General features: G+C 49.0%; 1 protein-coding gene across 4 annotated transcripts in view; it reads right to left on the bottom strand.

Moving 5' to 3' along the window:
* The window catches only part of LOC147034364 (uncharacterized), a 117,857-nt gene extending 100,458 nt beyond the window's left edge, over positions 1 to 17,399 (bottom strand). The window contains exon 1 of one of the 4 annotated variants that reach the window (XM_085881517.1): positions 17,343 to 17,399. The gene's annotated coding sequence lies outside the window, so the exon portion shown is untranslated. Of the gene's footprint in view, positions 1 to 3,527; positions 3,696 to 17,342 lie in introns of those variants that run through there. The other 3 variants (XM_085881501.1, XM_085881508.1, XM_085881492.1) reach the window with 3 other exon arrangements.
* Positions 17,400 to 17,581: the final 182 nt, after the last annotated feature.

Below are 17,581 nucleotides of genomic sequence, written 5' to 3'. Positions count from 1 at the left end.
GGGTACAGTTGGGGGGGAGGTGCCGTGAAGGGTACAGTTGGGGGGGGAGGTGCCGTGAAGGGTACAGTTGGGGGGAGGTGCCGTGAAGGGTACAGTTGGGGGGAGGTGCCGTGAAGGGTACAGTTGGGGGAGGGGTGCCGTGAAGGGTACAGTTGGGGGAGGGTGCCGTGAAGGGTACAGTTGGGGGAGGTGCCGTGAAGGGTACAGTTGGGGGGAGGTGCCGTGAAGGGTACGGGGGGGAGGTGCCGTGAAGGGTACGGGGGGAGGTGCCGTGAAGGGTACGGGGGGGAGGTGCCGTGAAGGGTACAGAGTGGGGGGGTGCCGTGAAGGATACGGAGGGGGTGCCGTGAAGGATACGGAGGGGAGGTGCCGTGAAGGATACGGAGGGGGGGGTGCCGTGAAGGATATGGAGGGGGGGTGCCGTGAAGGGTATGGAGAGGGGGGGTACTGTGAGTCATTCAAGGAACTTCAATGCAGGAGGAACCCATTGGGCCCATGAAGCCTGCACAAAGCATAGTCTTGGCTTAAGATCTTAGGGTCTTGGGTTTGAGCCCCTTTCTTTCCATTGAAATAACACCAGGTGGATTGACTCAGCCCATCATCCTTCCGAGGTCGGGAAAAGGGGTTCCGGCTTACTGGTAACAGGAGCACTGCATCAACGGCACAGCCACACCTCCAGAAATGATGCAACCAACAGCCATAGGCTGCATAAGAAACAACAACAAAGCCTGTACAATTGTGCCAATATCCAAGTACCCACCTATCCACACTGCTTATCGATACCTATCCAACTCGATTTTAAAATGAAACATCTTGAAGAGAAAACAAGCACAAAGCAAAATGAAGGTACAAATACATAAAAATAATGTTTAGATTCTGAAAAATGACTTTTTTCACACTATGACATGTGCAATGGATTTCTTTGGATTTTAAATTTTAATTCAACGTTTATAGAATCGACTCGATTGACATTGTCCTCTTATTTTTTTTTGGAAGATAAACGTCACAAAATTGTGATGTCCACCACAAGACACACATTCCAAGCTGGTATATGACATCTCCATGTCCTAATTATTCATGCTTTACACAATTGACAGAAACCCGATTTTAAAAGCCTCAATGCAAACATGCTATGCAAATCCAACAATCTCTGCTGGAACATGGTTTCACTTAGAGATGGTGGATGCAGAAAAGATCAGGCATACTGGTGGAGGGATTAGTGACCAATCTATGCCTGCAACTTTCCCACTCATCCTGTGGCTTATCCAGGTTACCCTCAATGACTCATATGGAGTAGTTAGCATGGATTAGCCTCAAACCAGCATGCTACTATTCTTCTGTGGGATGGAGGATCAATGCTTAACCAGTGCTAGGATTTGTCTTGATGATCTTTAGAGTATGATGCTGGACGTCACCAAGCTTCTGGGAAATGGGTCTTGCCAGCATATATCCAAGAGCATGTTGAATAATGCTTACAGGAAGGGTCTGTTGGAACCAGAAAGTTTTCTCCCACCCTGGAGTCACATTGCTGCCTTCTCTGCGAGGTGAATGATGAGGGAATGAGAGTTGAGTGCCTTTGAGAACGTAACCGCAAGGTTATAGAACACATCACCTTCTTGCAGTTTCATTCCACCCACGAGTTGCTTTAATGGTTTCTTCCCACTCAATCATCACCTTGTACTTCTCTGGGACAAAGATGACCTTCCATTCGAGGACAAATACGTATTCGAGCCATATGAGCATTTAGTGATGCAGATAACGTCTCGATCCAAAGACCCCACGAAGCAACAGAGCACACGGCCATCTGCATGGAGTCTGACGAGATTCCTCACCCCATCCGTTTTTAGCATACAAAGCCATTCAACACAGCATGCCCTTCTGTATCCCCTCACGGCGCCCCCTCCAAGTCTCCTGTATCCCTTACAGCACCCCCACCAATTCCCCTGCATCCCTCACAGCACCCCCACCAATTCCCCTGCATCCCTCATAGCATCCCCACCAATTCCCCTGCATCCCTCACAGCACCCCCACCAATTCCCATGCATCCCTCACAGCACCCCCACTAATTCCCCTGTATCCCTCACAGCATCCCCACCAATTCCCCTGCATCCCTCACAGCCCCCCCACCAATTCCCCTGCATCCCTCACAGCACCCCCACCAATTCCCCTGCATCCCTCACAGCACCCCCCCCAATTCCCCTGCCTCCCTCACAGCATCCCCACCAATTCCCCTGCATCCCTCACAGCACCCCCACCAATTCCCCTTGTGTCCCTCACAGCATCCCCACCAATTCCCCTGCATCCCTCACAGCACCCCCACCAATCCCCCTGCATCCCTCACAGCATCCCCACCAATTCCCCTGCATCCCTCACAGCATCCCCACCAACTCCCCTGCATCCCTCACAGCAGCCCCACCAATTCCCCTGCATCCCTCACAGCATCCCCACCAATTCCCCTGCATCCCTCACAGCATCCCCACCAATTCCCCTGCATCCCTCACAGCACCCCCACCAATTCCCCTGCATCCCTCACAGCACCCCCACCAATGCCCCTTGTCTCCCTCGCAGCATCCCCACCAATTCCCCTGCATCCCTCACAGCACCCCCACCAATTCCCCTGCATCCCTCACAGCATCCCCACCAATTCCCCTGCATCCCTCACAGCATCCCCACCAATTCCCCTGCATCCCTCACAGCATCCCCACCAATTCCCCTGCATCCCTCACAGCACCCCCACCAATTCCCCTTGTATCCCTCACAGCACCCCCACCAATTCCCCTGCATCCCTCACAGCACCCCCACCAATTCCCCTTGTATCCCTCACAGCATCCCCCCCAACTCCCCTGCATCCCTCACCGCACCCCCACCCATCCCCCTGCACCCCTCACAGCATCCCCACCAATTCCCCTGCATCCCTCACAGCATCCCCACCAATTCCCCTGCATCCCTCACAGCACCCCCACCAATTCCCCTGCATCCCTCACAGCATCCCCACCAATTCCCCTGCATCCCTCACAGCATCCCCACCAATTCCCTGCATCCCTCACAGCACCCCCACCAATTCCCCTTGTATCCCTCACAGCACCCCCACCAATTCCCCTGCATCCCTCACAGCACCCCCACCAATTCCCCTGTATCCCTCACAGCACCCCCACCAATTCCCCTGCATCCCTCACAGCACCCCCACCAATTCCCCTGCATCCCTCACAGCACCCCCACCAATTCCCCTGTATCCCTCACAGCACCCCCACCAATTCCCCTGTATCCCTCACCCCTTCTGTATCGTTAATCGTATCTTCTTCTGGACTCCCGTTCGCTTTTACACTTCGCTTTGCTTGCAGACTACATCGCAGTCCCTTTCTTATATAAAAACACACACACACACACACACACACACACACACACACACACACACACACACACACACACACACACACACACACACACACACACACACACACACACACACACACACACACACACACACACACACACACAATTAACCCCTCATCACTCCCCACCCTCACCGTTTCGCCGTCCCACAGCCCCGGATATTATTTCCTCCTGATTACGAACCTTCACCTCAGAGTTACTCGCAAACCGCTTCCCTTTCCCTCTCTCTCTCTTCTTCCTCTTCATCTAATGTCGCACATCCAGGGCGGCGAATAAAACGAAAACATATGTAATTTCTTCTTCACTCATTCAAGGGGTTTCTTTATTTCCTTTACACTCTTAAACCATCCGGTCACTATGTGTATAATTACATTTAAAACTGTGGCGATACCATGAAGAATACGTCAATTATAATTAACGAATTGAGCCAAACACCGTTCAACAACAACAACAACAACAACAACAACAACAACAACGGCATCACTTTCCCTTTGGAAAAACAATTCCCTGAATCGTTGTTTCGTAGTAATGTTTTGTAATCTCCTTGCCTTTAAGGCCTATGATCGAAAAGGCAGTGGATGAAAGTGGATGTAAGCCCCCTGTCGACGAGTTAGGAACTTGCATCACCTACACATAACTAACTATAAGTTATATATCATTTAAAATGGGTTAGTAAAATTTAAAAGATCCCTTTCCTCACGTCGACGAAAAGCCACAATCATTCTGGGTTTGTTAGCGAGCGTGAGTCATATTGCCTGAAAGTGACAACGTCATAAATATCGACGTAAATGTCCTTATAGCCTCTCGAAGCTGTGATATCGATTATAAGGGATCAAAGAATCGCCGTTAAAAGTCGGATCTACTCTTGTTCTGGTTTAAATCCCCCCCCCCCCCCCATCTTCATTCCTGAGGACGTTTTGTACGAGCAGCGCTCTTTCGGAAACTTCACGGTGTTGTCATGGAGATCTCGGATCTCCTTGCAACACCAAATGCACGTTGGGCTTGCTCGGCTGGGAACGCGATCCCCTCGATCTTGGGTGGTCCGCTCCGTGATTCGTTCCACTGCGAATGTCCGTGTTGTTTGTGTTCCTATTAGAGCAGAATAAAATAAAGGGGGCACGGGAGGTGGGGGGGGTAGTGATGAGGGGGGAGATGATTTACAATATTTGCCTGTACACGTGCCACACTGCAAGTGGTTTACTAACCCCTGCTGCAGACAGGGGGGGGGATTAAATAAGACAAGGCACAAATATATATTTGCTCCACCTCCCCCCTCCTCCAAATGGTTGATGACAAAATCTGAAATGGTAAAAAGGTTCTGGGCTGGAATCCTGGCCAGACACACACAAAGAGACACACCGACAGAAGCAATTGCAGGACCCCCACCTCGCGCTGCATGGGGGATGGACTAATTGCTTTAGTTAATGTTAAAAATGGTACGTATTTGACATGTATCATGCATGGAGTAGTTTATGTTAACATATATATGGGGCAATGCAGAGCCAGATGGGATGTGGGGGGGGGGGAAGGGGAGGGAAGTGGGGGGAAGGTGTCATCACATGACCTGGTTCTGTTCCAGACCTGTGCTGAGCCTGTGAGTGGAATAAACCGATTATTCCCACTTCAGAATCTTCATGTCTTTCTAAATCCATTACAGTATTGTGGAGTCGGAACTTCGGGGAGAGGACAGTGTTTTATTGATCCTGGGAGCATGAGTAATTAAATCCGAGACCAAGCCCTGGCGGAAGCAGCAACACTGCATTTGCAGCAGTCAGAGTGGGAGTACAGGTGGCTGGGGTTTAGCTAATGGATTTGAAGGCAGAAGTTGTACTGTACTGGAATGGGAGATGCTTAGCAGGCAGACACGAGCGGAAGGACAGTCGAGCCGGGCTGCGTTGTACAAGTGCGAGCGTGGGCGTACTCTGCCCGGCGGCTCCCCTTTATTCCGTATTTGGCACACTCACGAGCCGGGCGACTCCAGTATTACTACGACGCCTCAGACGGCACGCACACCCTATATCCCTTGCAGATACGATAACCACCACGACCACTCCTCCCATCATCACGCCCATCATGCATCATCATCATGCCCCTCCCCGTAGGCCCGCAGACTACACCACACTCCTCCCTCCTAAAAGTATGATTATTAAATGATCACCATTATAAGAAGCATTACAAGGACTTCGGTATAATAATCATGAAAATAAAATGAAAAATAGCGAAGTATAATAGCACACCACATCATATAATGTGTCGATGCGAGCGAGTGGAGCAGCAAAGGCCAGGTTCCAAAGACGGAGGTGCACAAAGCACCCACCAAATTCTGACCGTGTTACCGATATGAAGCAGCAAAATGAGAAGCACAGCAGCACTACGCAGCAAAAACGCCCCCAGGCGGCCCATGCTGACACTGCCCTCGCCGAGGTCGTGACGACCTTTCGAGCCAACCTCCCCCGGCACCATCAAACGCCTCCGGCCCACTCCCCCCAGGCAGACCCGACGTAGATAAACATTCCGAGGCCGGAAGCCCGCTGTCTGGAAGCTGTGGCGCCAGCCTTAGACCTTGGCCGGGGGCACTGAACAGCGCCGCTGGCTGTATGCATTTAATGCTCCAAAACAACTCACGCACCACAATCAGTTGAGACGCCAACGCCCGTCCAAACGGCCTTGAGCGAACACAGAGAGCTGCGCTCGCAACCAGAGGTGGGGGTAACGCCGACCAGGGCACCAATCTTGGTCCTGAGTCGACCTCCGAGACCCACACGGCAGCTAGACGGGAGCAACTCCACTTAAACCACACTGCAATCATAGGCTCGTTATAAATCACTACGAACATTATTCGAAGTATTGCAAACTCATTTTTCCGTACAGCGCGCTTTTATGATAAAATCCCAGCACATGACAAAGCAACTACCTGCGGCCCGGGACAATGGACGGCCAACCCAACCTTTTTATTCGCCACCACCGCTCCTGAAGCCCCCACATCACATTGATCATAATACAACTCCCATTGACTGATCTCCGCCAAATCCACTTTCACACGAGAACTGCTGGCATTTATTTCAACAACATTAAACTGCATCACTAGAGCAAGGAAAAACACATATGCCATGAACAACAACCCACAACCCACATCACGAGTCCGTTTCTTGGTTGTCGACTTGATGTTGCGACTCGCGACTCCCTTTAACGCCACGGGCTCCCCGCCACCTGTTGAAGCTGCCTGAACAACACCGACGCACATTGCCTCACGAACACTGCCGAAGCGCGGGAACTCATCGCGAGCGAAGCGCGGGAACTCATCGCGAGAGCTGATATGGCTCTCGCCGCTCCTGAACCGCACATCACCGCCGCAGGCAGCAACGAACGGTCGCTCCCGCTGCATCGACGCGGTCCCCGCCGCCAGAGCCTCGCCCTCGGTACTCGACGAAGGTCGCGAAGAGAGCACTGGCACATCTGCAGGTACGAACCGGAGATCCAGTCCGAGGTGCGCCAGCCCGTTCCGACCAAAAAGGGTCCGGCTCGCCGGCATCATCATGCCCCGGTTGCAGGCCGATCTCCAGGTCACTGGGGTCCTGCTGCGGTGCCCCTTCGCTCCCGGTGCGACCGTGCTGCGGTGCCCCTTCGCTCCCGGTGCGACCGCGCTGCGGTGCGCACCCTCGTCCCGCACCGCGAGGCGCGCGAGCACCCTGCGGCACCTGTGCCATCGCACGGACTCCGGGCTGCGCGACCTGTGGCACTTGTGCGGTCACCGCGTGGACCTCGGGATGAGCCGCCATGCTCCAGCTGGAGCTACTCATTACGTCCTGGCCAGCAATGGCGCGGACATCCGTGAGTGTCTGCTCGACAGATGAAGCAGTCGCGACCGCAGAGTCGAATGTGATGTCGGTCAACCGTAGTATGGCTGCTCGCAGACCAGAAATAAAACGATCTCTGAGCCGTGCCGGATGCTCCTCTGTCGTGAATTTGCACGGCACAGCCGAATGCGATGCGCGGCCAGCACGAGCGGACTCAATTCGACACCCGATCCGTGCCTCGCTCACTTCAACTTCCCCTGTCATTGATCTTGTCATCTCCGGATCAATTGGAAGCAGGTTTCGACCCGGGACGGAAGGATCGCTTCGCACACCGCCATCTATGACCGTAACAATGGACGATGACCCTCGGCCCACACACCGTAGACGACCTCGAGAGCTCAGACCGCCGTCCGAGTGATTGCATTGCCACGCTCGCCCACGACCCGCGCCGCCGACCGTGCGCATGGCCGTGCGTGCCTGGCCCATCGCGATGACCCCTAGACCATCTGCTGTGCCCCGACCATCGAGACCTCGGACATTCTCCAGAGCTTGCGCGACGTCCCATGCCGCGTTCGAGCCGAAACGCGTGTCCTCGACAAAACGAACAGTGAGCGCGGCCGTTGCCCACTCGACGTGGCCGAAGTCGATTCCGACGAAGGCGGGCACGCGTACGTTTGCCGTGCACCGACCCTCTGCCATGCTGGCGAGACCTTTGGCTCTGTAGCTTGGAACCGCACGGGTCATTTGCCGCCCTTACACACGCCGATCCGAAGATCCTCGTTCGCCAACTGTACTGTACTGGAATGGGAGATGCTTAGCAGGCAGACACGAGCGGAAGGACAGTCGAGCCGGGCTGCGTTGTACAAGTGCGAGCGCGGGCGTACTCTGCCCGGCGGCTCCCCTTTATTCCGTATTCGGCACACTCACGAGCCGGGCGACTCCAGTATTACTACGACGCCTCAGACGGCGCGCACACCCTATATCCCTTGCAGATACGATAACCACCACGACCACTCCTCCCATCATCACGCCCATCATGCATCATCATCATGCCCCTCCCCGTAGGCCCGCAGACTACACCACAGAAGTATTTGCCTACCAAAGGAGAAAGTGCCCCTTGGTGGTGGTGGTTGTAGTAGTAGTAGTAGTAGTACATCCCTGGATAGCTCTCTCGAACAGGCCTGCGGCACCAAGACAGCCATTCGATATCCCAGGAGCGACCCAGAGATCCCCGACATCAAAGATGGTGTACCACTGCTTTATTGAAGCCAGGGCCATGAGAAAGTTGGAGAGTTGGAGAGAGAGGGAGAGAGGAGACAGAGACAAGAAGGAGTGGGCTTGTCCATGGGGTCTGATTAGTACTCTGACAGTGGTTGCGCTGCCCTGAGGAATCCGGGCAGCAGGGTTGATTGGGGAAGATTTGGACCCGACTTGCATTGGGAGGTACAACCACCATGAAGAGGTATCTCCGATCGTTAGCCAAGGCAGCGTTGGGTTGAAAGGTCATGGGCCAAAGGGGAAAGTGCCGCTTGACATCACTGAAGCTAAACCTACAGGTGAAAAATCAGCCATGAGATCAAAGGGTAAAGGTGAAAGCCTTTGTTGATGTTTGAGAGTGACAGGCAAAATGAGGGATCAAAGAGCCCCATAAAATTTCAAGAATGAGCCAGCAAGACAGGATAATTGGCAAGTCCTGGGAGGGAGCCATCGAGAAGCATGTGTCATTCAAATCATATGAGAGCTGCCGGAGATGCATGCACAGTCTTGCAGGGCAGGCCGAGGATGGCTACAGATGAAGAATGTGTAATTGCAAACCTCCGAGGGCTACAGGAGAAGCATGTGCAGTGCAGGCCTATGTGGGCTACAGGAGAAACCTGAGTAGCTCAAGCCTACGAGAGCCCGAGGATTTGAGTGCAATCAAGCAAAAACACTTAGAAACCTCCTCCAGTGGATGCCAGCCAGAGCATGTGTGGCGCATATAACCGCAAGCCATTGGAGTGGGCACAGGCATTTTTCTTCCAGGATGAGTCCAGTGCCCCTGCTAAAATAGCACGACCATGGCAGGATGACTAAGTGAGTATGGGTTATTGGGAAATGGGACCAATGGTGGGAAGCTTCCAAGTGCAGGTTATCTGGTGCCGGTTGGGTCGAGTGCAGCCTGCAGGACCAATCAGTCATTTGAGGCAGAACTTGAGAGCTGGGTACATGTCCTGAGGTCCATGTGTTTGGCCTGTCAAAATACGAGCTGTGGACCCGGTCTGGCCTTTATACCCCACTTCCCCCTCGTCTCGTCTGTTGACATTAGTCAGGGGATGTTAAAGATCCCATGGTGTCCCTCATGAAGAGAAGGCAAGCTATTGCCAGCACCCTGGCCAAATTCCAAATTCTGCTCTTAACCTACGCTCTCAAAGTGCTCCAGCTTCAATGCACTACCAACCTACCTACCTGCTGTTGTTACCCTCAGGGGTTCTTTACTGTTCCTACCTAATCATACCTTAACTGTTTGTGCACTTTGAACACTCTCAGGAGCTTTTTTTTCTTCTTTTTTTGTACACTGTTGAGCCTCGTATGAGAGCTAACACACAGAATGTACAACAAGGGGAGCAGGAGACAAGGAAAAAAAGTGGTTTCTGTGAAGGGAAGTGAGATCTATGGAAGAGGGATGGGGGTGGTGCAGGGTAAACAGGGTAAACAAGATGGACACTGCAGGGACTTTCAGGTCCTTACACGACAGGGACTTTCAGGAAGGAAAGCCGGGAATTTGAAGGTGGGTTTGCGGTAGATTAACGGGCAGAGAAAAGATCATGGTTTTGGATGGTGGAAGATGAGAGATGGTGGTGAACAGCTGTTTTGAAGACCTGGAGGGAAGAGTGGGATTGAAGAGAGTATGAAAGTTTGTTCCAAAGGTGGGGGAAAAAAAGAGATGAAAGAGTGAAGGTGAGCAGTGATTTTGGTGGAGCTAGTCTTCTGCCTGAGTTTAGTTACTGATGATGCACATCAGAGTACTTCCATTGTGGCAAATACTCACCATTCACTGCTTCAGCTTTGAAAGTAGTCGTGGTTGATAAAGGTCACTATCTTCTCGATGTGTTCTTTCTGGTTCTCATTCCTTCTGTCTTCCTGCTTTCAGCACCCTCATACCAAGCCTGAATGATCTTGTCATTTTTTTTCAATCCCCATCTGCTTTTATTTCTTTCACCTTGCTTTATAGCTCCCTGGCTGGCACATAGCATTATAAGTAGTGATTATCATTCATTATTTGTGATACTGACCTGATAAGATGGTGTAGGGGGAGTGCACTTATTTTTCAGCTTTCTCGGAAGGGTTAAATTCTCCGAAAGACTATAAACTGTCACATTTTTGCTTTACACTTCATAGGTGTCAGGTCAGGCCAGATTAGATCTGTGACTTGCTACAGGCACCCTATAAACCTGTACTAACCTGTTTCATGGTCGGGTTGTCAGCAACTAGACAGTCTCCCCCACCAGGTTTCCTGGTGAGGAGAGTGTATGGATATGGACACACAGCAGGATAAAAAACAAAACCTGTCAAAGGGCAGATAGCTCCTTGTGAGCCAACGACCATCCATATCTCGTGCCCAACTGTGTCTGCGGACATCATCCTGCAGTTGGGTTACTTTATTTTTAAGGAGGTTGGTGGCAGGATTTGCACTCCAGCCACCGTAAAGCTATTCACGCTGCAAAACACAAGAAAAAGGCAAAGAAATCTGAAAACCCACTCCATGTGAGTATCTCCTGTGCAGCTCTCTTTCGCAGAGCAGCTCACCGGATAACAGAATTGGAGCAAAGCCTTCGGGACCCCCACTCTTTGATGATAGGAGGAAAACCATGGGGTAACCTTCCCGGGTCAGATTACGGTAGTGTGTGTCAGTGTGGTGCTGAGGTGTCGTCCACCAGATGGCGGTCTCCTTGGGTTAACCTGAGGCAGTCCCTTTGGGTGGGTGCCTGGAATGTCCTATCCCAAAGAAAGGATGATAACCTGTCTCTGCTATCATCTGAGCTCAAGCGTTTGAACATCGGTATTGCAGCACTCAATGAGGTTTGGAGACCGGATAGTGGCGAGATCATGGCGGGTAGTTACGCCTGCCATTGGTCTGGCCGCTCTGATGGTTACCATGCCCAAGGGGTTGCTGTAGCTGTGTCCAATAAGCTGACTCCAATGATAATTGAGGTAACACTGTGAACCAGAATAGCACTAAGTTCCTTGACTTTGCAAGAAGTCATGGACTTAGGGTGGCCGGTTCATGGTTTCAGCGCCCACAAGTTCACCGCTGGACTTGGTATTCCAATGCTGGTGGTGTGGCAAAGGAGATTGACCATGTCCTCGTTGACGGTCGCTGGAGGATGATCCAGAACTGCAGGGTCTACCGGAGTGTTCAGTTCCTCAATACTGACCACCGGCTTGTTGTAGCAACTCTTAAGTTGCACCTTAAATCCAGGAGAATGGTACATTCCCAGCCTAGGCTGGATGTTGGCAAGCTCAATAAGGAAAGGGTAGCTGAGGAGTGTGCGAACAGGCTGAGTGGAGATTTGGGGGGTCTGGGTGCTTTGGGGGATCCTGAAGAGTTGTGGAGTGCCTTCAAGACCACCGTCCTTGATGCTGCCGGTAGCTGTCTTGGTACTCACCAGAGGGTGAAGAAGAATTTTGTCTCTCAAGGGACACTGGATACCATTGTCCAGAGTCGCAGGGCCAGGCTGAATGGCAGAGCTGAGCTGTTCAGGGAGCTGAGGCATAAACTGTACGTGCACCAAGGGTGGACAAGGAGCCCCATGTGCGAGGAATCTGTGAGGGGGTAGAGCATCACCTGTGGTCAAGTGATTCTCGTCCTGCTTATAGGGGACATCACCCATTGCATTCATTCAAGCCCGTCTCTTGGTGTACTGCAGTTAGAGCAGAGGGTGGTGGGCTCTTGACAGAGGAGTCTGAAGTGAAGACCCGCTGGGCCGGTTACTTTGAGCGGTTGTACGAGGCTGATCCACCAGCTGTCGAGTTGGACATCAGGGGTGTTACAATCCCTATTGCTGACCCTCCAATAAACTGCAGTCCACCTTCCTTTGTGGAAACACAGGCTGCAGTGAAGCGGTTGAAATGGGGTAAAGCTCCAGGGATCTGTGGCATCCATGCTGAACTTCTCAAGGCTGGTGGAAATGCCGCACTCGTGTCGTTGCATGCAGTTCTGTGCTCTGCCTGTAACACAGGCACCACCCCAACTGACTGGAAGAGGGGCCTTGTTGTCCTTCTCTGGAAAAGGAAGTGTGATCGCCAAGCCTGCAACAACTACCGGGAGGTGACGCTGCTCTCAGTGCCGGGCAAGGTCTTTGCTCGGATAATTCTCGATCGGGTTCGCCACCATCTGCTTGAGCACCAGCGTCAAGAGCAGTCAGGCTTTACACCAAAGAGGTCAACGATTGACCATATCCTTGCTCTTGAGGTCCTCACTGATCGCAGATGAGAGTTTCGGCAGGGGCTGCTTGCAGCCTATGCTGATCTCTGTAAAGCATTTGATTCAGTGAATCGCGATGTCCACTGGAGGATTCTTGGTCTTCGTGGGGTGCCACCAAAACTGATCGATCTGACGTCTGAACTTTACTCTGGTACTCTGGCTTCAGACCCCAGCGAGGTTACCCAGGAGACGCCTTAAGATCTCAAAGAGCGAGCTGGCCGAAGATGCGCCCGATAAATGTTATAATTAAATAATGCGGTTAATTATCCTCAAAAGGGGTGTTTTAATTAACCCAATCACCCAATGTTCACTGATGCACTTCCTTGGAGTTTTCTTAGTAGGCATGAAAAGTTTCAGGCTGCTAGCTTTCATGTTTTTGGAGTTATGGAGGAGATACATACACACTGCCATCTATTAGTATAAAGCCCTGTTCTTCATTGTTCGGCCTGCGAGGCACTGGCGGCCCCGATGCGCAGCCGATAACACACAAATGTGAAAACACCCCATCATAATCTGCCATAAATGCTATCAAATTGACCCAATGGTTTCAAATGAGTGTTCCAATGCGAAGTGTAAAAGTAACATCACTACATCAGTAGAAGGCAGTATGCAAACAATTATGCTTACAGCCCAGTAACCCCAATGAATACATGGAGGTGGGGCCTAATAGCATCCATTTTGGAGTCCTGCAGGCAGTGTGGTGGCTCTCACATTGATGTCTTACAGGCAAAAGTGGCCGCCTTCTAAAAAATAGTGAAGATCACTGGTTTAGAGTATAGATCATGTGAGCGTAAATGACCACTTGTTTTACTTTGTGCCAGTTAGCTGAGAGAGACCTTATTGTCTTCTCAATCCACCGGATCACACACAGTATGCCATTTCTGTGAACATACCGAGCTTCATTGAGAGCTCATGCAAAACACTCCGAGCCCACGGAAATCAGAGAGAAAATGAATAATGAGTGACGAAAATCAAACAGAGCATGCACAGGACGTCGTCAGGTGACGTCACAATCTACACAGTAAAAAAACAACAACCAATACTGGCGTGGCCACTTTCTTTCTTCAAAACAAAACTCTTTGCTAACTAACATTTCTCATTAACTAGTATAAGTCAACATGCACTTATGATATATCAAGAAGACGATGACATGTGAAATATTAGTAATAAACACCAGCAGACTTAAGTCAAACTATTAAATAATATTGCAAAACATGAAAAAAAAAACATTAAAAACAACAGGATTTGTTCATGCGCATGAAGGTAGTGGGCTGATGATGCCAGGTTAAGAGGAAAGACGTCATCACCGGATCGACTGTCCTCAGGCGCCAGGGTATTATTCTGCCCGTTGACACATATGCAACCGCTCATACGTATAGAACGTAGTCATCCAGGTGCTTGGGGAGTGAATGTAGACGCCCTGAGATCCTAATAAGAGGTGATGCAGTTGCCGTGCCTTCATCACTGTGGAGCTGAACCTGGGAATCGTAGGGATGATCCAGCATAGAGGGCAGAACAGCTGGACAAGGACTTGGCAGCAGAACACGTTCAGTGGGGGTTGAGGGAATGGGAGGTATGTGAGGTGGATCAGTGGACCAATAGGTAAGTCATCCGAATCACCTTCATTGCAGGGAGAATCCTCACAGGAGCCTTTGCGCAGATGCGGGATGGCAGGTGTCAACCACCTAAGCAGCAATTGTAACACTTGGATCGTCATAAATGGTACGATGAGCGTCACAGTTGAGAGACGTCAAACTTTCGGATGTCGCATCAGTTCCCGTCCAGAGTCAAGCAGATAACGATCCCATGCTCAAAATTTGGATCTATTTGAGTTTAAGTATACCAGCTCTCCAACATCAACTTTTGGAGTGGCAGAACGGTTTCCTGATGGGGACTTGGACTTGTCGCTATAAGCATGGTTCTTGGAGCGTTGGGCATGCTGCTCTCAGATAAGTTACTGATCCAAAATCAGAATCTGGTGGTTGGTGAATTGGTCACGTCGAGTCCATATTTCCCACGCAGACATACCATGGGATCTGATACGCAAGTTTAATCAGGCAGTATCCATGGAAAGCCAAAGGAGGAAAAAAATGTACTTCCGAATGGGTCTTGGTATAGTAATTTGGCTCCCAAATCCTGAATGGCTTTCTCGACAATCGGGTTTTTGTTGGGGTTTTTGGCATGACCAAGCTACAGGGAGATGCGGTGATCTTGTCGGAGCTTGTCATTAGCGAGACTTGACTGTTGACAATCAATACTGGCATTGCGCACTTCATGTGCAGCAAATTTCACCTCCCGTGCATTGTATTTATTAGGTTTTTTTTTTAAACGCTTCTGTACACCGCCCTCGACGCTCGGTTGCAAGTCACCGTCTACAATTCCAACAGAAGAGACATAATTACTCTTTCATTGAAAATGTTTTCGAGTTTTTTAATCCTCAAAAAATAGACCGTAGTGAACACAGTCATGTTAAAAGATTGATCTCTAAAAGCCTACTTAAACCGTCCTTATGAAGGGGGACAGACAAATGCACTGTGTTCTACATATAATAGGAAGAGTATCGGCAGAGAGGATGCTGCCACAGTCTGTTTGTCGGAGGGGTGAGGAACTTTACTTCAATAGTAGGGTTGGGTAAATAGTGAAGTGTTTCGGTTAAGTGTCTTTGCGTAGCATTTTCTCTGGCCATTTTTGATGCTGAATCTGAAAACGTTGGAATATTTTTTTTTTTTTTTACCTCCGATGAGTTTTGACCTCCGGAACTTAAATTTATTCAAAATGGTGACAAAAAAATGATATTTTTTATGAATTTCTGACCAACTGAGAGAAAATAAAGCTTGTAATATATCAATTTATAGGTTTTTCCGATCAGGAAATACGAAAATGACACTTATGCAACTATTTGATGATTTTTAAAACACAATTTATGAAAACCGCACAATATTTTGCTAACATTGAACCGTTTTTTTCATTCTCAGATCAACATAAGACCGATATCACACCGGTGCCGCCAACAAAAGTTCATCAAATGTTATCCTGCACTAATTCATCGGGTTTGATAGCATTCTTTATAGTGAACGCAGTGAGCTTCATACTTAACGTGTGCACATGAAAGAATAGGAAACAACAACAACAACAACAACAACAACACAATACCCCTGGCAATTTGGAATCCTTGTTGTTGGCTATGACCCTTTCGCTTCCGGTTTTTTTTTAAATGCTGTGTGGTGTATAAACACGATTGGGTTTTATTTCTATCTTGTGAATATTACTTAACGCGTGCACATGAGAGAATAGGAAACAACAACAACAACAACAACACAATACCCTGGCAATTTGGAATCCGTGTCGTTGGCTATGACCCTTTTGCTTATGTTTTTTTTTGTTTCTGTTTATTTTTTTTGTTTCTGTTTATTTTTTTTGTTTCCGGTTTTTGTTGTGGGGAATGAATCATGCCGGGAGATAAAGGCATCGTCGGAGACATGAAAGACCCAAATAATATCAGACATGGTGTATATTTTCTCCACTGATTTTAATAAAGATATCTCCCGCATCATCAAAAAATAATTTTTCATCGTGATTTACGTTATTTGATCGCTGATCCCGAATCCAGGCCGAAGTAACCAGAAATTGCGTTTACATTCGTGAACAAGTTATAGGTAAAGTCAGAAGCGAATGTAAGAAGAATACTACGTTCGCTTCTAGTATTAATTTTTTTAGATGAGATCCTGTTCTAGGCGGTGTAGTTGTCGTTGTGAAGGTAATGTTGAGGATTTTTTTTTTTCAGATGAGATCTTGTTCTCGGCGGTGTAGTTATTGTTGTGAAGGTAATGTTGAGGTAATATAAATATATATATATATATATTTTTTAGATGAGATCCTGTTCTTGGCGGTGTAGTTGTTGTTGTGAAGGTAATGTTAAGGTAATATTTATTTTTAAATAGCAAAAAGACTGTTTAATTTGATATATTTAAGAAGCGAATGTAAGAAGAATTCTACGTTCGCTTCAAGGCTTTGCCTATTCCATATTAGAGTTGTGTCGCTCGGTCAAACTGAATTTTTGAGCGGAATTTCCCTGCTCCATCCTTCACACATCTTTGTCGGCGGATGTCTGGGGCTACAGTAAAGCGTAAATACGTCACTTCCGCTAGAAGCTCTTTCTCCGATAGTGTACTCAGTAAATCTAGACTGTCTGGGGTCAAAGGTCCTTTGTGCTTTTTGCAAGTTTGTATAGTATTCAATAGCCTAGTATTTTTCTTTTTCTTCAAGTCTTCCTTTTTTCTAAATTACTTGATTTCGGTCCTATGCAACATCCAATCAGTTTGAAAATGCGATTAGCGCGTATTCCTTGACCTGAAAAACATATGAAATGATATATTACAAGCCTTATTAGTCACATTAGAGAAGGAAAACATGAAAAAATGGTTAATTTTTGGCCGCCATTTTGAATAAATTAAGGTTCCGGGGGTCAAAGGGTATCTGAGGTAAAAAAAAAAAATTCGACCGGATTCGGATTCAGCATGGAAAACGGCCGTAGAAAATGCTATGCACAAAATTTCAATCATATTTACCCAACCCTAGCAAGTGTATGGAGTTACCTTAGTCATTTGCAAAAAATAATTTTCGAGTTTAATATCATTAATTGACGTTTACTCAGAACAGTATCGTATTGGTCAAAGAACACACATTACCTTGACGGCCACCAGTCTCGATGAAAGAGGAACATACAGTGTGGAATCGTACTCTGTCCAATGCAACACACTGTATAGTGTACGCGAGTGCACATAAGAAAGATTGTTAGCCAGGCTCGTAGTGAACGTTTAATATACATATGCTCAGTCTTATTGCTGACGTAGAAAATTTTAGACCAGGACTACACTTTATCTTCTTCCATAATGGTGCTGCACTTGTATGTAATATTGTGTTGTAT

This window comes from Eptatretus burgeri, chromosome 1 (assembly GCF_056783735.1).
Source record: "Eptatretus burgeri isolate ZD-2024b chromosome 1, Ebu_testis_v1, whole genome shotgun sequence".
Classification (NCBI taxonomy): Eukaryota; Metazoa; Chordata; class Myxini; order Myxiniformes; family Myxinidae; genus Eptatretus; species Eptatretus burgeri.
This window is presented reverse-complemented; position numbering and strand designations above follow the sequence as displayed.